We start from the raw sequence: 22,293 nt of genomic DNA on the forward strand, positions 1-22,293 counted from the left end.
TTGTTAGGTGGACGTTGCATTGCTTTCCTTTCTCTCTTGGTTTGCTTCCCAAATAAATTTTAGGCTACAATGGAATCAGAAAAGCAGACTGACCCTACAAACCCCTTGCCCCTACTCTGGGCAGCTGTGTAGAAATGCAGCCACTTGAGTGAAATGGCTCTGGAATATCATCTTCAAAGTCTGCATGGATTGTTCTAGTTAAGCAGTGATGTGCAAAAGATCTTTTAAAAGTGGACCACTAATAGAAAAAAGTAATTTATCAGCAAGTACAATTATCTTTTGATTAATTACACATTGTTGCATTGTACAAAAGTAGTCCTGATACATACAGGGGCTGGTGCCTGGAATCCTAGGACTTGGGAAGCTGGTCTAGGAGCACTAGTGTGAGTTTTTGGTCATCTTGAGCTATGCCGTAAGTTCCAAGCTAGCCTGAGATACAATATGAGACTCTGACATAGAAGAAAGAAAGGAGAGAGCAAAAGAGAGGCGGGGTGAGGAAGGAGAAAGAGGGATGAAGAGGGGAAGATGGGGAATGGGAGGGCGAAAGAAGAGGGGAAAGATGGAGAAGGAGAGAAGAATAGGATGAAGGGAGAGAGAAGGGCTTTTATAAACATATCTCTGGACATTCCTAATCTAGTTGTTACTCCTGGGATTTACAGTAATTGCCTTGTGGCTAGTACATTCCTGATCTACATTCACACAAAGCATAAATCTCAGTTTAGTTTACATTTAGTTTTCAATAATTGTTATGTGCACCACTTGTTTGCAGGTGCCAAAAAGGGCACTGGATCCCTTGGAATTGGAGTTACAGGTGATTGTGAGCCATCGTATGGGTGCTGGGGACTCAACCCCCAGCATGTTCTCTTAACCACTGAGCCATATCTCCATCTCCAGGTTTCAATTTTAAACAGTAAGAAAACTATGTTGCAAAGTAGATAGATCTTACAAAAAGATCTATCTGCTTTGTGTTTTTAAATTGTTATAAACATAAATCATCTGAAGCATCAACATTTGTCTTCTAGAAAGCAAGAGTTTTAGTTCTTGAACACCCAGTATCTCCCAGGACTTAAGAAAAGAATATGGGTTTAGTACACATTGCTGTTGATTTCTTGTGACAAGAATATGATGTCCAGCCCCTCAGATCACTTGGTCACTGACAATGACTCAACCTTCAGCTAAAGCACACTGAAATTCTTAGTCACAGAAATTGTGGAAAAAGCAAATGATGCTTTAAGCTTCCAACTTCAGGGGGCATTTTGGGAAGTCATGTGCAGCAGCACATAAATAAGGGTATGATAGCTGGGCAGTGGTGGTACATGCCTTTAATCCCAGCACTCGGGAAGCAGAGGCAAGTAGATCTTGGTGAGTTCAAGGCCAGCCTGGTATACAAAATGAGTTCCAGGATAGCCAGGGCTGTTAAACAGAAAAACACTGTCTTGCTTGAACAACCAAAAACTAAAATAAAGTAAGTAAGGATATGCTATGAGCTGAATTCTCCTCTCTGACATACTGTTGGACAGAATATTTAAATTTTTGAATAATTTTCAGAATGCATAATACATGTAATTAAATGCTAGTTGGAGACATTATGGAAAACTGAGTCCTCATCAACTATAATCAAAATGAACCAATTAAAACTAAGATGGAAAAGAATAATTATTATTTATGAAACAACTTAGGAGATAGGCAAATCCCTGGGTCTCACTAACTATCCAAGGTAGCCAACTTGCTGACTTCTAGGGCAGGGAGAAACCCTGCCTCAAAAAGCAAGGTGAACAGCTCCTGTGAAACCACACACTTGAAATTGTCCTCTGACTTCTGCACATACACAAACATGCACATGCATTCACAAACACATATATACAAAGAATACAACTATATGGTCACTAAACACATTAGAAGATCATCAGTGCCAACATTCAGTAGAAACACAAATAAAAACTACAGTGAAATGCAATTGCACAAAACAGTCATAATAAGGGCAAAAATACAGAAAACTGACCATGTCAGGAGTTGGCAAGGCTATGAAACAAGGGCTGTTGTGCATGGCCAGCAATGTTGTGAATGGCATATCACTTGGAAAACAGCCTGACAGCCTCCTAAAAATTAAACATGTGTTTTCCACTAGATGGAGTAAAACTGAGTCCATATATTCACATGAAATTTTGTGAGTGAATGTTCTAGCTGCTTTATTTAATTTCTAAAAACTAGAAACAAACAACTAGCCATCAACAGTACAGTATACAGTTCAGAAAATTACTTTGCAATTAAATAAAGTGAAATAGTGATATCAACATTGGCACCAGTGAATGGCAGAATGATTAATCAGTTAAAAAATGACTATACCTGGAACAAATCATATGTGTGCATATATACAAAATTCTAGAAAAAGTGAATTAGTTCACAGATCTGTAGTGCCAGCAACAGTATCAGTAGTTGTGTCTTGTTGAATAACAGGGAAGTGGCAGGAAGGGACTAAAGGAAGGTTGACAGAGGAATATGGAGAAATGGGGGGGACTCATAGATGTGCTCATTGTTTGGTTTATGACAAGAGTTTCAGGTGTCAGACCACATTGGCTGCATCTTGAAGGAGTTTAGTGTATGTCAATCATCCCCCAGTGAAGTCTTTAAAACCCTATCAGCCTATCAGAAAGCAAAATGTCTGGTCTTGCTTTTCAGGTTTACTCAATTCCCACCTGACCCCTGTGCAGTTCTGCTTGTATTCAAAGTTGGAGTAAATGTTGTTTAATTTTAATTCCTCCTTTTTTATATATATATAATTTAGTGATTGTACTAATTGCTTCAGACTGGCTAACAAACACTACAGACTAGGTGACCTAATTTTTCCAGGGTGGTGGAAGGTAGAAACCTAAGACCAAGGTGGCAGCAGGGGTGGTTTCTGGTGAGGACTCTCTGGTTGGATTGCCAACAGCAGCTTCTTACCATGTCACAGAGCCTCTCTCCTCTGCACTCACAGAGTGGGTGGTCTCTGCTTTATTTTAATCTCAGTAGAATACAAGTTGTGTTAGGGACCCACCCGTGTGACATCATTTAATTTTAAGACCTTAAAGACACTATTTTGGAATTCAGTCATACTAAGGGTTAGGGTTTTAACATATGAATTTGAGAGGGGTACAATTCAGCAAAAACAGTGATATTTGTTTTGCTTTATAAGCTTTGATCCCAACATAACATCCAGCAACAATTAAACATATGCAGGCCTCCTCTGAGGTGATCAGAACCAGGTCTAGCTGTTGTCAAGGCCAATATTCTTTGTAAATTAGACTATGTATGGTTCAAAGCATTGCTAAACAGCATATTCCTAGGTTCCAGCCAGGAATGTTAAGTCAGACCAAGAGTAGCATTTAAAAACAAGTATCAGGGGCTGAGAAGATGGCGCTACATAAATATGAGGACCTGAGTTCCAATCCCTAGCACCCACAAGCCAGGCAGGCAGCATTTGGAGAGAAATGATAGGTGGACTCTAGTTCATTAATTAGCCAACGTAGGTGAAACTGCAAGCTATAAGTTCAGTGACCAATCCTGTCTCAAAGGAATAAGGTAGAGAATGATACAGGAAGAAATTTGATGCCCTCTTCTGCCCCTTGCGTGCACACACACACACAGAGGTGTATGCACACTCACACACTGGCATCTACACACACACACACACACACACACACACACACACACACACACACACAGAGAGAGAGAGAGAGAGAGAGAGAGAGAGAGAGAGAGAGAGAGAGAGAGAGAGATTTACAGAAGGTTCTTGGCTACATTAAAATTTCAGCATCTTTTACTGTGACTTCCTTCACTACTTTGATTAAATATAATACACAGACCATATGGATTAACAGCACTTTTCTGTTAAGGCTAGATTATGCTTTTGACCTTGTGGCATTTCTCCCATAAGTTCCCTATTCCACCACAGTAGTGGGAAGGAGATAGACATGCAAACAAATGGGGTAGCTTTTTTTTTTTTTAGTAAGTTTAGTTATTATCAAAGCAGGCAGGCAGGCTGAGGGCCATTTGACTACAAGGGCAGTTTGTGGATTCCTGGTCTCCTTGGTGGATTAATGTCACATACAAGAGGCAGCACCATTGAACATGGGTTATACATTTTCTACAAATAAGAGCAAAAACTCAATCTTCTGATAGTTGGAATCAGAAAAGAGATCCAAGGACCAGTAGATGATTTGGAATATAGGTTTTCAGGCTCTCCTCTCAGCTATGGAGTCCAGTTTTCAAGGGGCCTACACTCCATGTTTGTAGGCTCCCTGAGACCCAGATATGCAGAAGGTGAGGAGGAAGACTCAGCATGGCCGAACTTGAAGTGGTGACATTGTCTAATCTTCTAGGTGAGTCCGTACTGCCCCAGATATGCAGCTGCTCCTCTGCCTAGTTGAGGCCACACCCATTACACCACAGCAGAGGGGATTCTCATGTCAGGTATATGTCAGTCAAATACAAGGAAGTAGGGTGATCCGTCCAAGGCTCAGACCCCAGTCGACGAGGAGAAAGGCAAACGAAGGTTCTTTGGTGAATTTCCATGACACCAGGAGTCAGATATGTCACTCTGAATTCCTCACACCTGCTCCCTTCATATCTGATTTTTCCCCAGCTTCTGCTCATCTCTGGAAGCCAGATTCAGAGAACCAAGTGAGGAAGGGAAAGGAACTTGTGCTTTAGAATCAGTCAAGCCATGAATGGAAGGAATGTAATTGCCGCTTTTAAGCCAGAGGATCTCAGTGAGCATAGAAGAAACCATTCCCGCTGACCTCAGTCTCTCTATTTCCTAGGCTGCTAAATCTAAGTAAGTACCTCTGAGAAATGTTTTGAGCACCTGACGAAATGATCATACTCAGTTTATAGGGCTCCCATAATGATATTTCCAAAAATAGGCAATATCAAAAAGCTAAGTGGATGTGACAGGTATTAGTTTAAATATCCTTTAAATTCTAGGCCTTTAGAAATATTGCAGAGACTAGTCCACCCACACTGGAGCCAGTGTCCTTCACTGATAACATCTTACACCCATGGAAGCTTTTGTTACCATTTAGGAACTGATGTGGATACATCATTCTAAACTAATATCTATACTTTGAGTTGCCTCAGCTCCCCACTGATATCTTCTCTCTACTCAGAACCCGATTGAAGACCTCACTTTGCATGTTGGCCATCTTGTATACCAAGCCTGCTATAGACTGACCACACTTCAGACTCTCTTCTGTTCTTATGACCAGCTTGAGGAACAAGGGATAGGAATTTTATCATCTGACTGTCAGTCAATTTGAGAGTTGGTTGGGTGTGTTTCTCATGGTCAGATTGTTGTTTTGAGTAGGACCTTTCTCTAGCTTCTATAGCTGTCACCCATGGACGTGATGTTTCAGATGATGAACCCCTGTTAATGTTCAGAGTGGCTTCTGCCAACTGCCAGAACAACAAAGCTAGAAAGGTGAAAGTGGCCGGTCACAGAATTAGAGCAGCAATTAGAAGGTGACTGTGTGGTATCATGGCATAGACCAAGGATTCCCCAATAAAAACACAATAGTCACTATATATGTGTGCTTGCACCAAAATTAATTTGGCATTTTTGTTCAATAGATGGCTATGATCTGCAGTCCTCACTTTAAGTACAGGCAATAAATATTAACAAAGAGTTCTGATTCGTTGTTCCTCACCATTGTGTTGCATAATTTGCAAGCAGTTTGCTCATCTATGTCATAAAAGTTAAGCAACAAGCTACTCCTTCAAGGTCAGTTAGCACAAACGTGAAAGATCTGATTCAGACCAACAATAAAATGTGGCAAAATGAGATCCAGGTGGACAATCTGTCCTGTTCAAAAGTCTGAAATGAAATATGATCACCAAATGATACAGAAAATTTCATCAGCTAAAATCCAGCTAGATTCCTTAGAAAAAGCTGCCTGCCCTGGGTACCATCTGCTGCAGACGCCAGGGATGCCTTTGCTATTAAACTGTATAAAGTACTCTGTAAGTAAAAACACTACACTTTTTTTCCCCAGCCATTGTCAGAACCAAGGCATCTGCGTATTCCTGGAGAACGTGTGCTGCCCAGAAGGGTGTGCATGGAAGACTTTGATGAAGCTGAAGCCAGGATTAAGAATCATCAGGAGGAAGGTTCTGTTCTTGGCTCACCTCACTTGCACACAGAGCTCCCATACGTGGGAGCTGGTAATTTCATGCGTGTATCAAAGGCTGAGTAGTTCCTCGAGTTCCTGAAAGTAAAAAATAAGAGTTTCCTCATCTGTAAATCACGCAAGCGGCACTAAATGATCTCCAGGGTCCCTTGCAGATTGAAAGTCCTAATGTCCTGTAATTCTATTATCCTGGCCTTTGATATGGAATACTCAATGAGAAATAAGCTCAAATCAGGCCTGACAGCCCAAATCGAATGTACGGAATCAGCACTCCCCCTTCTAATGCACTAACTCAGTTAATGGGTCAGCAGTAGGACATGCCTTGCCCTGACAAATTCCATTGTGTATCTGGTATCAATACCCAGCCAGGGAGGGGATCCCATCCTCAGTGAGAAGTCTGCCGAGTGCTGGAGAGGGGAGAGGGGAGAAGCTTGCAGTCCAGACTCTTAAAGAAAAGTACATGTCAGGAGATTTTCCAGGAGATTAGCTGGATTTTTCCACATTTGAACTTTGGGAACTTGGAAGTCAGCCCAAGTGCTCATAACTTGCTGGCAAAGGGCTGGGATGAGATCTAGGGAGAGTGATGGAGGAGCTGGGTTTACCTGCCTTTTCCCTTTGTAACACTTCCTCCATAATTAGCAGCTCCTCTTCTTTTAGCAACTTTCCTATAGCTCACAAAACAGCAAATGCTGAAAACCTCCCAACAGTCCATGATTGCCTCTGCCTTGCTGTACTCACTAGGGTGAAATAAAGCCACTCACTGGACCCCCAAACCTTCATGTTTAATGCACAGATATCTAATTTTGCACAGCTATCAGCTCCCTAAAGCCTTCAGCTGTGGGAGTCAGAGTGGCCCCAGATGATACCTCACTTTTGCCTCTGAGGGTGACTGAGAGGGTCCCCCAGCCTTCTTGTTCTTGCTACTGAACTTCAAAGTAGGTAAGAGTGCCAGTGTCACATGGGAAGCATGAGGAATGCAGATTCTAGGGCCTGGCCCAAGCAGAGCAACCAAGTCAGCGGCTACTTGTGAACAAGGATACAGGTGCTTTGCGTGCACATTGGATTTTGGAAAATATCACTTAGAGTTTCCCTTTCCTCTCATTTTTGGGAGAAAAATTAGTATTCATCTGTCTAGTTTAGGTAATCCAGACTTTGTGGAGGCTGAGGAGCCTCAGCATGATGAACAGTGGTCTCCTAAAAACACCTGGATCTTTCTCTGGATTCTTTCTGTGCAGGAGAGTTAATTTGAGGTAGCTCCTGCTGTTTCCTTCTTTGTTATGGATTTAGTCATGGAAATGTTAAATGATGGCGTTTTGGTCTCCAGGGAAAATGGACTTCTCTCCTGGACCTCACACACCAAGTACCATATGCCCGTAGGAACAAATATAGGTCATTGGAAAATATCAGGGAGCCAGAGCCTCAGGCTCACTCCACCACCACCACCACCATGACACCTAGCCAAACCCTGACTTGGCAGTGTGCTGGCTAGTTTCACATCAAGTTGACACAAGCTAGAGCCATTTGGGAAGAAAGAACCTCAAATAAGAACCTGTCTCCACAAGATTGGCCTGTGTGGAAGACTGTGAAAAAGTTTTCTTCACTGGTGATTGATGTGGGAGAGCCCACCTCACTGTAGCCTGTGGTTCTAGATACTATGAGAAAGCAGACTGAACAAGCCATGGGGTGCAAGCCAGTAAGAAGGCCTCCTCTGTGGCTTCTGCTTCAGTCCTTGCCTCCAGGTTCCTGTCCTTGATTTCCTGCCAAGATTTCTCTGGGTGACAGAATACAAGCTGTAAAAATGAAATAAACTGTAGGCTCCCCAAGTTGGTTTTGGTCATAGTGTTTTATCACGGCAATAGGAACCCTAAGACATGCGGACAGAGGCATCTAGCCAACCAGAGTCAGGTTCAACATTGAAGGCAGTCCTATGGAAGCAGCAGCCTTCTTTGTTCATGGAGGAGCTTCTCTATCATCCCCATCTAGGTATCTTAACATGAGAACACCTAATTTTCTATTTCTTAGACAGAGGGGCTCTTGCTTCCACACTATCCCTTCCATACAGCCACCATATTCCAACTCTTACTCTGCAGACTTCTCCTGAATATACTGGGCTTTTGCCACTTGTGCAGAAACTCAAGCCCTTCCTGAATCCAAAGAAGCTGAAGAAATTTCAAAAATTCTTGCCCAATTTACATGCACTGAAGTTCAAGGAGCATTGAGATATATATTGCCGCATACCTTAGAGAGAGAAGAGCCTTCATGCACCCTGAAATGCTCCATAGTTCAGAATGGGTCTAGAAGGTCCTCAGCACATCTTGTGCCTGACTTTTGATTAGCTGTTTCTCAAATCGCCTTTCCGCTGAAATTATTTTAAGGAATTTTGGGGGGTGTGCCCTTTATGATCACAGGCTCACAAGTTAAGTAAATGTCCATCCTGGAGCCCACCCTCAGCTTAATTCTAGAGTAGTTTTCACAAAATGAGTCTAAGTAACATATTAAACCTTCTTATAACTTGATAAGTCTCTAGTTATATATCAAATTTGGTCCAAATCTGATTGTTCCTTTGAGAACTCCGAGGCTGAGAGTAAAATGTTCAAGAGATTTATAACAGAAACCTCCTATCTCTGGTTAGTGATATCTAAACCGTGACATAGCAATGCCTGATTCAGGTTTCTGAAACCTGAAGAAACATGCCATGGATGTGCCAGAGCCTTACCAGCAATTAAAATGTGGACAAAGTATTGTTTAAAGCTGCCTTTCATCATTATGGATCTCTGTATGTGGGTGTCAGTCAGCCGTCCAACAATATGGCTTGAGTGGCCAGTTGTCTGTCTTACCAGGGCCCTGCAGTGTCCAGTATTCAGCAAAGTAAAAGGCTTCATTGCGAAGGATTCAGGCCAGCGAGCAAAGTGGCAGAGGCCTTGTCTTCCCAAGACCGGTTTAATTCTTCTAGAATGCAGTTTTCTCAGTAGTCATTCTGTTTTCCAGAACGGGCTAAGCTTGGTTAGAGAGTTTACCATAAAAGCTCTTGGCTCCTACATGAGAGAGTGGGTCCTCTGCTGCCCAGTATCTACCACTATGATAGGAGAGAGGTGGAGGACTAGGCATTTTATTTAATAGTCCATCAATTATTGTTCCATAAGAGGAGCCAGATACTTATAAAATAGAAAAGAAAAAGAAAAAGTTCTCCCACATGTAGAAAATTCTGATTTCCTCTTCTACTTTTCCTTTAAATGCCATAAACATTCGCCATATTTATTAGATAGATTTAGAAAATTAACTTATAGCTAGAGCAAGGAGGTTAACGTCAAAACAAAATCAGAAAGAGAAGGGCTTGAGGATGGAGGTAGAGGACTAGACCTAGGAAGCAAAATATGGTCAAAGACACAGAGGAGAAAAAGATGGGAGCTGGGATAAAAAAAGAGAAAGAACTGCACTTAACAGTTACTGCGGTCAAAGCTGCAGTGTATGGGTGGGTGAAAAGAGCTCCATAATAGTGAACGGCTTTCAGGCCAGGACTTGAGTGGCATGGCTGGTCTGTAATTTCATATCCATAACCACAAACTTTGCTACTCAAAGTTTGATCCAAACACCAGCAGCAGGTTAAATGCAAGCTTAACCAACAAGTTCATGAGAAATGCAGGGTCTCTATCCCAGTCAAATCTCCTGGCTCACAACTACCAATCAGCAGACCTGGCAAGCTGTGTTTTTAGGACTCAGAGGCAGTGTGAGCTTGAGCCTCTCCGCATATACACCATCTGAAAGCTGCTCAAAGAGAACACACAAGGCTTGCCACCCTGAGGCTGTGTTGGCCAGAGAATAAGGTAGAAAGAAACATTTGTCAAGGGCAGTATGAACCAATAAAGAATAATGTAAAATCAGAGGAAGAGAGAACAAGAATCCAGATCCTTGATGGAATGGCCACTGGAGAAGATGTTGGGTTCTTGCTTGGATCCTGGCCATGAAATCAAGACTTTTCCCCCAGGGGAAGAAAAAGGAGAAGACAGAGGGCAATACAGGACACCTTCCTCCCAGTTACTTTGTATCTTCAGATAGCTGGCCCCTTGTGGGATTTTACTCAGGTATAAGACTCCAATAGGTATTCTGGTTTGTATAGTACATTTGTCAGCTCTTCTAACTCTTCCCCTTCCAGGCATGGGCCTCAATATCTCCTTCCATCACATGGTGGGAAGTGTAATTTTCTTCTTGTCATAGAGTGTCACTCACCAGCAGTGTGTCCTCACTGCTTATTTACATCCAAAAGAGATGTACAGATATAAGACATTTGTAGGAGAGGAGAGATGTTTGTCTCTGAGCTGTTGACTATTAAAACACATAGAAAATTAGCCTTCATTGGTCCAGTATGGCCATTCTCCACAACTTGACTATATTCTGTGAACAAAAAGAAGAGATATCATAGTTGACCAGCTGTGCATTTCAAGACTCTAAGGTAGGCTATTGAAACTAGGAATCCCTATCAGTGACATGTGATTGAAACAAGTAAGAGAATGTACCCTAAAGGTAAAAAAAAAAAAAAAAAAGAGTGATGGATGGCTGCCATGTTACTTCTTATGGAATTGGTTTGATGGAGCCTTGCAGTCAGTGGAAGGCCGTGATCATGTATAGATAAAGAACTGACTTTTGTTAATGGACATTTCACTATCTAAGGCCCTGGGTGAGATGCAGAGAGCAGGGCAGGGAGTGTGGAGTGCAGTAATTCATTTGGCTGTAACACAAAACAATAGTACCAAAAATTTCAAAGACAGGCATGGCTCATGAGGACTCAGAGTGGAAATCTCTAGCCAACTGTACCTACATGCCATACTACTGTGGGAAGCTGTGACACAACCATCAAGTCTCTGTCATTTCATTTTACCAAGGCTGACAGCAGACAGCTTTACTGATACCATCAAATGTGAGACACCTAGGACCTAACACCAGAACCCCACACTCTAGTTCCACTTCCTTCCCTTCACATGATCAGACTATTGAGGTAAGGCCATCCTGGATGTGCAGAAGTACTGTGGTGACCATAGGGGAAAGCAGAAAGAATACAGAACATCATAAAGCACATAATGAGAGACCAAATACAGATATTCCATATGCTAAATTTTCTTCATCCAAGAGAATAGCCCAATTAAAGTTCAGGCATGATTTAGTTGGGAGTTGAGGGTCTAAAATATGGAACTCTTTTGGAACTACTGCTGTGTCTTATTTTATGTCAAATTCTTGACTGTGTTTTATGATTTTAGATCTGATTTATGATGACTTAGGAAAATGCATAGACTATCACTACTAAGATATGTGACCATCTGAAAATGAAGGTGAGGAAAGAGCCGGAATCCATTACAGACATTCATTTAAAACTTGAGGGAGTGGACAGGGGGAAAAAAAAAACATGGAGAGGACCAGCAGCAAAGTCAAGCTCAGCAACCCAGGACCTGATTGGAAAAACGAAGGGAGTAGAGAAGCCACAAGCTGTGCACAGTTGGAGAATTCGGTGAGCGCTCATTTCAGTGGCCAGTTTTTGAACATGTCAGTTTAATTATGATGTATCACAGTTGACAGCGATGCATGTGGAACCGATTACAATGCATGTTAAAATCAATTATTGCATATTTCAGCTCTCCTAAACACTGCAGCAAATGCTCTGTGCATTTATACCGATTTCAACTCCACTAATCATTTTTACTATCATGGCTCAGCAAGAAAAGAAATCTCTCTCTCTCTCTCTCTCTCTCTCTCTCTCTCTCTCTCTCTCTCTCTCTCTCTCTCTCTGTGTGTGTGTGTGTGTGTGTGTGTGTGTGTGTGTAATACATACGCATGTATACAAATACACACACACACTGAGAAGCACACATTAAACACACCAACTTCAAATGCAAAGAACAGAAACAGTGGCAACAGGAAGAAAAGCTTCAAATACTCTCAGTTAAAAACCTGTCTATCACACCTTTGTGAAAAGAAGTAACAACAACTGAAATTCCTTAATAGTTCCCAACCCAGTTTTGGTCCATTTCATCCACTTCAGCCTCTTTACCAGCAGTGAAGTTGGAGCCCAGCTGAAAGATTCTGGCTATTTTGGTCTAAAATGTTTGCCTTAACTGTTTACTCTGATTCTGTGCCCTTTCTTCCCCCCACCCCCTTCAGTTTTTGAGCTTAAAAATTTCCCTCCAAATTCCACAGCTTATTCATTTTCTGTTTACTTTTGTATGCACCAGCGAATCACTGGCTTATTGAAGATGAAGACGGAGAGTAGCAGGGTGAGGCTGGAGAGAGGATGGTGAGGAGGGAGAGATGAGGGAGCAGGAGTGCAGATGGCATTTGCTCTCCTTGCGATGTGTGCACTTGGCAGCATTAAATCAGCTCCCTGCTTTTTGTGTTTAGCTCACATTAAGTTTACTATGGAGAAGGGTTATGTTCTGCACACTTGGCTTTCTGCATCATGTCCACGGTGCGCTTCTTAAACTAGTTGCAGAAAACCCACTGTCTCTGGACCATGTTGAGAGGTTGGAGACTCCCACTGGCCCCCTCGAGGTGGGAATTTATCTACGTAAATCCTTCTGCCCTGGGGTGAAGAGCCAGAGCTCTGAGGTACCTGGAAATTCCAGAAAAAGCCACATGCCTTAAGAAACTTGGCCCTTGGGGAACTAGTGGGTGTGTATCCTAGGAAAGAAATCAGTGGTGTCTGAGTTAAGAAGGGCCAAGTGGTCCAGGCAGGGGCAGAGGTAAACAGCTCATGTGGTTTAGGCAAGAGAGCAGTGGGTGGGATGTCGGGAACCCCAACTTCTCTATTCAGCTGCTTGCCCAGCTGGAGTGAAGTGCTCAATGACTCCTTGTCTTCCAGGCTGTACCATGACACAAAGGGAAGCATGTACAGGTAGGATCCTGCCCTTGGAATTTCTCCTAGCCCCAGAAGGCAGAAGTTTCTCTTTTAAATTTCTGAGCATCAGGATGGAGAACCATTTCCACTTGCTTGTTCTGTGGCTGTACGATGACCCCCGACACTTGCCAATTTTCTTTCATTTTTTTATGCATTTATTCACTCGCTTTCTCAAGAAGCATCTGTTTTGGTTTAGTCCTGAGGAGTCCATGCTTTCGATTAGGAACCAGAAAGATTTCCAGTGAAGCAAGTCCATCAATAATCACATGATATGAGGAGGAGGAAAATAACCCTGTGCCCCCATGTGTTGACCCAGTGCTGTGATGCATGAGCACCTGCCACATGCCACCTGCCACAGAGATGGTGTAGTGTAAAAGAAATGGAGAGTGCAATGAACCTTTATGAGAATCTGACCAGCACTAAGTCTTCATTGTAATCCCAATACCATAGGAGCTGTCTTGTGAGGACCAGGATATGTGAACAGGAAAGGCTGCCAGTGGCCACTTGTAGTTAGAAGACATGATTTTGGAGGAAGGTTTTTCATTGGTCAGGTTCCCAGAAAAGTTAAGAATTCACCTATATGATTCCAATATTCACAAGGCAGTGACAACAGTGGCCCTGAAGACAGGGGAAACACTACAGGCTGGAGAAGCCTGCGAGCTGTTGGTAATTATTGTGACTCCAGAGCCAAGATCCTGTTCAGGAGAGAAGTCAGACACTGCTGAAACTGTGACAACCAGTCTGGCAGGGAGGAAAGAGGGGACTCCGCCATCCTCTTCTGCTTGCTGCAACACCTGCCACTACCTTTAAACACTAAGAAGAGCATCCTGAAGAGCAGACATGGAAAAGTTTTCAGCTGTAGAAAGGATTCAAGGCAACACTATTAACCCTGGGCTATATAGGCTCATTAAAGTTGTTCTAGTTTTAGGAGTGAGGAGATACTTCAGTGGATAAAGTGATTGACAGGCAAGACTGAGGACCTGAGATCAGACCCTTAACACCCACATAAATGTTAGGTGGGCATGGCAGCCTAATTGTAATTTCGGCACTGCAGAATACAGACACAGGAGATCCACAGAGCAAACTAGCTAGCCAAACTAGCCTTGTATTCAAACTCTGGGTTCAACTGAGAGATCACGCCTCAATGAATAAGATGGAGAGCTACCAAAAACAAACAAACAAACAAAACAACAACAACTTTTAATGTGAAAGCTACAAGCTCTCACAATCAGAGTATGTACACATGTGCATGCACATTTGTACAAACTTGCAAATAGGGATACATACGTCTTAAACACAAATGCAAACAGTTCCCCATCTGGTCTCCTAGGGCAAAAGACCTAAGGAGTTTTTATGGGCACTCCTATGTAAAAGGCCACATTGAGCTGATAGGGAAAATGCACGTATTTGGAAGTATTTCCAGCCCTTCACAGGCCCTGGTGGCATGCGGTAGCACTAGAGAGGCAAGTTTTCAATGCCATACCAGTGTAAGGCAGCTCAGACCCAGGAGGTGCCAATGCTGAGGCCAGCTCCTGGGTTGTCTGCTCTAACTCCCACTGCCATGAGTCACCAGCGGTTTCTGTCACAGTGTCTCTGACATACATCCACAGCAACAAATGACTATTACCATCCGATCTGACTCACTTGGCATAGAGAGCAAGCACAGCTGCCAACACATGGTCCATGCCACATGTTCCCTTGAATGAAAAGCAGAGTGTACTACAGTGTTTCCATGGTCTTCTGCAAGAAGTTGAATTTCATTTTATCTCTACCTCTTTTCCATTCTCCTGGTGATATCCACAGCACCACAGCACCATAGCACCACAGGAGACTTGTGACCTGCTCTGAAAGGCCCAGAGCACAGGATGCCAGAGAGAGCACCAGTGGGAGATAGGGCATTCTACAGCTTGCAAACTGAGTATTGGTTGCAAGTTAATTTTTAGCATTTCTTCAGCCTACGGTAAGACAGAATCTTTCTGTTAAGCCTCGCCACTTTCCACAAGGATTAATGGTGAGGTCACTTTAAGGTTTCTGGACGGAGAATATGTACCAAGTTTTTAGAATGCACATTGTGCTCCTAGGTCAATGTATCTGAAGGATTTTTACTTAGTGGCTCTGCTGCCTAGCTTGCTCTAAGAAGAGGAAACTGGTCATATTACATTGACTGAACCACCCAAGCCAACTATGGATCTGTTCCTTGGTTTTTCTCTCTACACTTTTGGGATAGTAGCTTTCCTCCATATAATACACAAAACTCAACAGAGCAAAGGGGAGCTACAAGGTACCATGGCTTGCCAGAAAATCCCCATTGCACCAACACCACAAAAAGGATGAAGACTGTGTCAGAGCCTGCTTTCAAAAATCTGCTTGATATTTGGATTCTCAGTCCCACCTCTGACCTGTTGAAATCAGAACTCCTGCAATAAGGACCAGTCATTTGTGTATTGTCAAGTCTACCAAACAATGCTGATGCCCACTTCCTGTGGAATCATTGTTCTAGGATACATAAGTTGAAACCTGATCATAAGAGACAAGTGTAAAGTTACACAAATCTAACTGTAGAGTGGAACCCTAAAGAACATAAGCCACAGATGCTACTCAAATTACTAGAAACAGAACTGGTAGACAAAATGATGGCAGAAGCGTAATATAATGGTAGAGCACTGAGACACAGCCTTTCATCACAAGGATAGAGAAAACAAAAGACGTTAACTGCTTCAGAGTCTGGCAATTTCAAAATGCACGTCCTAGTCCTTGTCTCAATACTGCCGTTTAGTGATCCCAACGTGGTTTCTCTGGGGTCTCAGAATGAGGAGACAGAAAAATACATTCATCTTGAAGAGAGAAAAGTGCCAGTGGGACAGGTTGCATGAGGCCAGACTGAGCATAGTTTGTGACCCCTGGACAGTAGGTCTGGGACCCCCATCTCTAAAATGATGGTAACCTCTCAGCAGCCGTGTGATAAGCATGGAGGATGGTAACAGATATGACTGTATAATTATTGGAGTTCCATCTTTGAGCAGGAGATAGATATTGAGCCACGATCTTGTTAACAAAAATGTGTCCCAAACCAGAGTATTATGATGTTTATTTTTTGCCAGGGGAGGGGTCTATTGTGCAACCAATAACACTAGCCTTCCTGTTTTTTTATTGTTTGTTTGTTTTTGTTTTTGTTTTGTTTACTTGGGTTTTTTATTTTTTATTTTTATTTTTTTTAGCTGAGGAGCAAACCCAGGGCCTTGCACTTGCTAGGCGAGCGCTCTACCATTGAGCTAAATCCCCAACCCTGTTTTGACACCATGCAAAGCAAAGCTAAACCCATCCACAGTTTGGGAACTGTGCATAAATGAAGGATTGTATAGCTTAGTGTTCCATCCCAATTCTGAAGATGAGTTTGTCAGAGAATAAAAGAGTTTGAATTTATTGAAAAGAGTTCTAATAAGGTGAGCACAGAAACACAGCCTGCCCGGTACTCTGGAAACTGAAGCAGAATCAACTATACCTGAGCTACAGAGTAAATTCAAGGCTAGCTTGGATAACTTAGTGAAACTTTGTCTTTTTTTTTTTTTTTCTTAAAGTAAGAGAAAGGTTCTAGCACAGTGGTTCTCAACCTTCCTAAGGCTGTGACCTTTTAGTACAGTTCCTCATGTTGTGGTGACCCCCAACCATAAAATTATTTCACTGCTACTTTATAACTGTAATTTTGCTACTGTTATAAATCACAATGGAAATATCTGATATTTCTGATGGTTTTAGACAACCCCTGTGAAAGGGTCATTTGACTTACCCAGAAGGGTCAGGACCCACATTGTGTTCAATGACAGAATGTATGCCTAGCATGTATAAGGCCCTTTGCTCAACATTCAGCACCACTAAATTAAGTAAGCAAGTAAGTAGATATATAAATAAATAAATTTATAAATAAGGTACAGACACTATGAATTGAAAAATATCAGGGTGGCATCTTTTGTCTATCTTTGGAGGTCCAGCACTCTCCTTCAATTTATTCTTACATGAATTCTCTGCTCAGCTGGCTGAGTGACCCCCTTTTTAATGTTCCCCAAAGGTTGCATGTCCCCTGTCTCTAAGCCATGATGAAGGATGGCTCCAGCCATGGTGCCTCTTCTGAAATCCTTTCTTGGTCCTTTGCTTTCCTACGTCTTGGCAGCTCTGCCCCCTTGCCATGGACTCTCCCTGTTTTGTGGGTGTCCTCTTTCACCACATGTTCTCCACTTGGACCTGTAAGGGTAACAAACTTCTCACAGTCCCTAGAAGCCACCTAGGTCCTCAAAACTTCATTTTCTGAATTTTATCAAAATAATAGCTAAAATAAAGGATATATCTTTTTACAATGTTGTTATAAAATGTTGTTCCTTTATGTACCTGCTAGATAAGGAGCTCAAATCAGAGTTTCAGGACAACTGAGAGCACAGGGATTGCAGGACCCCAGGAAGGTGGGCCACTAACACAGACTGAAAAATGAAACAGGAGTGTCCTGAAGGCTGGGGGAGGGAGCAGAGAGAGGAAGAGAAGGGCTGCAGTGTGGGGCCCACTGTGCCTGTCTGTCTATCCATCTATTTATCTACAGATTACAAAATTATTCTGTTACAATACATTGTGAAATTGTATTGAGATAATGTAGATGATTCTGAGATTGTGTGGTTCAACTTCACAACAGCACAAAAAAAAAGCCATATACATTCTGTAGAAACCCTAACTCAAATACCAAATTCTGGTTTTTGTTTGTTTGTTTGTTTGTTTTTGTTTTTGTTTTTTTCCTAATTATCAATGTGTGGTTCTTACTCTCTGATACTGGACAATAGCAGCCAGTCCCATCTCTCCATCAGCTGTGTAGTCACAATGTGCAGACACTCCATAGATGCTATGTTGCTAAACTTGGATATTTGGTAAATATACTAAATGCATTTGAGGTCTAAGTTGCTTTTAACACACAATGAGCTTATAAGGACACAAACAAAATATCACCACAGAGATAGCTCTTTTGTAGGTCAGGAAGCATCTATATACTATTAACTAGGACACTAGTTAACCATAATAACACCCAACTTTCACAAATAGCGACTTACATGGGATGAGAGACTGTCTCTATTGCTTCAAGGCTGGGTAGATCCTGGGAGCCAAACAGCATCCTCAAGGTGGGGGCTGTGTCAGTTCTCTGCACCGTCTGTAGAGTACAAGGAACAGAGTGAAAGATGGGGATGAATAACAGGAGGAGAAGGCCACGTGTAGAGCTACAATCCCTGCTGCACTGGCTTTCTTATTTTCTCCTGTAGAAGTCCTAAATTTGAAAGCTCTTTGACTGTATTCACAAAATTCCCCTCTCTAGCTCATTATATATTATATATTGGCATTTGTTGTTCGGGATTTGTCTCAGGGTGTTTGTGTTCCATTTCGCTTTCTCTGTCATGCCAAACTGTCACCATCACCTTGACTATTTCCCATCTGTCACTTTATATCTGGATGTAAAGTGTACCAAACCTACTAGAATTCATGTTTTAAATTTTTTGTTATTTATCGGGTGGTGGTGGCACAAGCCTTTAATCTCAGCACTCAGGAGGCAGAGCCAGGTGGAACTCTGTGAGTTCAAGGCCAGCCTGGTCTTGGGATCGAGATCCAAGACAGGCACCAAAACAACACAGAGAAACCCTGTCTCAAAACAACAACAACAAAAACTTTATTCTGTGGCTTTTGTTAAAAATCTGGTTCAAGTTGCCAGTAAAAGAATTTAAATATTCTAATAAGCCAAGAGAAAGAGAAGAGAGTGAGAAGAAAGGACAAAAATTCCGAGAATCTACCCCACAGCAGTGGTGACTCAGGTATTTAAGGATATAATTTTATTCACAGACAGTTAAAAAAAATAACAGAAATCATACAAAAAATAGCTTTGCAAGTTAGCCACCCTCTCCATACATAATAGAAAAATATAGATTTGGTTCAATTGAAGTAAAATATTTGCACAGTAACTTTGCTAATATTCATTCAAATATACCACTTTGGTGGGCTTTTTTTTTAAATGAGTGCATTGTTGGAGATACATGTTTTGCTATGGAAAACAATGAGTCTTGTTCCCATCCCTGACCACTTATGCACAGAATGAAGTGTTGGGGTGGAAACAGAGAACTAAAGAAATGCAGAAAACAGGTTGTCGGCCTTTGTGCTTTGATTTGGGGCATGGTGATTTTGATTATCTGGGCAGCCAGTGTGGTAAAATAGGCCTAGCAGACTGGACTCCATCACTAATCGACTTGGTCATGTTTGCAAACTTGGCTTTGTGGGGGCTGGAAAAACAGAGGGTTCATTCCTTTCCAGAGGAAGGATTCTAGAATGTATTCTATTTCCAGCCTCCACCCTATGTGAAGATGATCAAAACTATGTGAATTGAAAAAAGAAGAGAGAAAAAGATTGCACTGAAGTCCTGAACAGGACTGCCTGCTCCATTGAGACCGATGTTTTCCCTTCTCCTATAATCAAGCTTCAAAGGCTCTAACAGACAATGGCTAAGTCTTCCCAGATGGTGGCCCAGACGCAGGGGAAAGGAAGAGCCACACATGACCCAGCAACAGTGAGCAGGATGAGTTTCCCGTGTCCACCAGAAGGGTGAAGCAGGCTGGCCAGACAGGAGCTGCAGACTCACAGAAGGTGCTGGAAGCCTCACAGTGAGCCAATTGAGAGGGCTTATTTGGGTGCCAGTTGTGCATCGGGGCACTGCCAAGGCTTTGCTCCTCCGCAGCTGCGACTCGTATTCATTAGCCTGCCGGGCCCGGTGCTACGGAGGCACAATGTGAAATGGATTAAAGCAACAAGCCCTGCTTTCCAAGAATTTATGTTTTCTTTTTAAGATTCTTTTCTTCGCAGCCACGTTGGGCCCTCAGAAGGTTTGCACCAGCCTCCCTTCTCCCTGCTGTAGCCTCAGGCTGCATCTTAACCAGGTAACCCTCACTCAGGGGGAGGCCTCATCATCCCCAGCTTGGCTAAGGAGCCACTGGGAATGTGTTCTGCTTAAAAACAAATCCTGAGATGTAAGATGTAAGCAAATAGTGACTTTATTTTTATTTATTCTCTAAAAAGTCTGACCACTAAAGTTTTTCCCAGAGAACTGGGTCTTTCTAAGCAAGAGGCAATTTACACAACGCCTATTCATACTCTTTTTTTTTTTTCCCCGAGAATTCATCTATTGTGTAAAATTAAATATAACCATATTGTTAGAGTCAACATAATTATATCAGTTATTTCATATAATAAAAACCACAAGTTTCATTGTGTCTTCTGGTTGACAAAGCACTTTCCTAACTGATTCTGCAAAGTCTCCAGTCAAGCAGTAAAATGTTCTCCATCCGTCACACACTAGGGAAGAAAGCAGACGCTTGGAGAAGCTAAGTAGCTTATGAAGATGCATAGTTGGCAGGTGACAGAATGGAGGCCCAAACCCTTTTCTCTGACTTTCCTCTTATTTCAGCTCTTTTACTGTGGAACCAGAGTGACCATGAGTCCCAATTTGCCTAGGAATGTCTCTAAGTAAGCCTTTTCCCTAGAAAAAAAATTGTTAAGGACATCTTCTCTTATTCCCCAAACTGATCCAGCTTGGATGCTAAATGACATCTAAACTGTTTGATGCCCTGCATCTCTCAGACTCTTAAGATCCATCCTGGATCCACATGAGGGCTGGGAAGAGCAAAGGGAGAAAGGGACCGGACAGACACAGGAACACTTAATTGCTCTTCTGCCCAGCCTGAGCTGCTATCCACCTCCAGATCTCTGTTGTTTTGAAACAAGATGGAAAATGGATGTGACTCTTTTAAAAGGTTGGAAAATCTTTTATCTAAAAATATAGCAGAAGCTACTGTGGGGGTGTGTGGGGCTTACAAACTACTCAACCTGCCATTGAGTGTGGAGAATAATGGACTCTAATGCTAACATTAAGAGACTTAAGCTCTTAACAAAACCTAACAAAGCTCAGCTATCCCACCATTCTGAACTCTTGCTGTTGCTGTGAAGTAAAATTCCCACTCAAATTGGTGTGTAAAGAAAAACATAGTGAGTGGGGCAGGGTAGAGGATGACAGAAGACACTGCACTGACCTACTGGAAGGGGACAGGCCCTGGGTGTCCCCAGCTGTCATGAGTGTGAGGTTCTCCACCTGGATTTCTGCCTGGCCTCCATTGGGGCATGTTGAGTGGTTCTTCCCATCTGCATCAGCACACCACAGGGCAGAGACTGGATTGCACCAGCAGTTGCAACAAGAGATTTATCATTCCCCTCCATTCTAAACACGCTCAGACTGGCCACCTGAACTGTGCAGCAGCGTGCAACTGGGGGTATGCTCTCTGGAAATCGCTGCAGGAAGATGGAGCAGGGTAAGCTGCCCAGAGGAAGGCTGTGTTGTGGGGGCAGGAGGCAAGGATAGAATCTTTTAGCCAATGCAGTGTCACTCCTTTCCACTACTTGAAGGGTCAGAGCTACTTCCAGCATCTGAAGTCCCCGCCTCCTTTTGCTGTTTCTCAGCCTAGAACTTTCCCTCTGTCCATCTCCAGTGTGACAATCTGTGTGGTTTTGTCGGTTTTGCTACAATTTTTCGAAGAACCAACTTCTGTTTTCATTAATTTTCTGCATTGGTTTTTCTTCTCAATTTCATTAAATTCTGGTCTTGAACTCTTTTTTCCTATTTGTTTGAGAGAATTTGTTTTTCTTTTTTGAGAATACTATAAATTTCACTCTGAAAACAGATTTGCCTGTTCCTCCAAAATTTGATATGCTTTATTTTGTTTTTGTTTAGCTCAATGAGTACTTTTGTGTTTCTCCTGTGTTGTCTTTCACATGTTGGTTATGTGTTGTTTAATTTCCAAGGCACAGATTACTTCCTCCTATATTAATGTTATTGGTTTCTAGTTTACTTCCATTTGTGGTCACAGAGCATTACTTTGTACAATTAAATCTGTCTGGATTTGCTGAGACATGTTTTCTGAACCATGATGTGATGATCTAGCTTGGTGACAAGTCACTGCACATTTGAACAGCATATGTAGTCTATTTTCTAGTGGTGCTGTCTATATATGTCAACCTGACCTAGTTGTTTAAAAGTATTGTCCCAGTCTATATTCTTCTTAGCATACACTAATTGTGCAAAATGGTGGGTGTCATTGAGATAGTGTTTATCTATGTATATAAAATGTACTATCATTGTATTTACCCCAATTCCTCCCCTTTAAATTCCATGCATAGCCTCTC

The sequence above is a fragment of the Onychomys torridus genome, chromosome 4 (assembly GCF_903995425.1).
Source record: "Onychomys torridus chromosome 4, mOncTor1.1, whole genome shotgun sequence".
Lineage (NCBI taxonomy): Eukaryota > Metazoa > Chordata > Mammalia > Rodentia > Cricetidae > Onychomys > Onychomys torridus.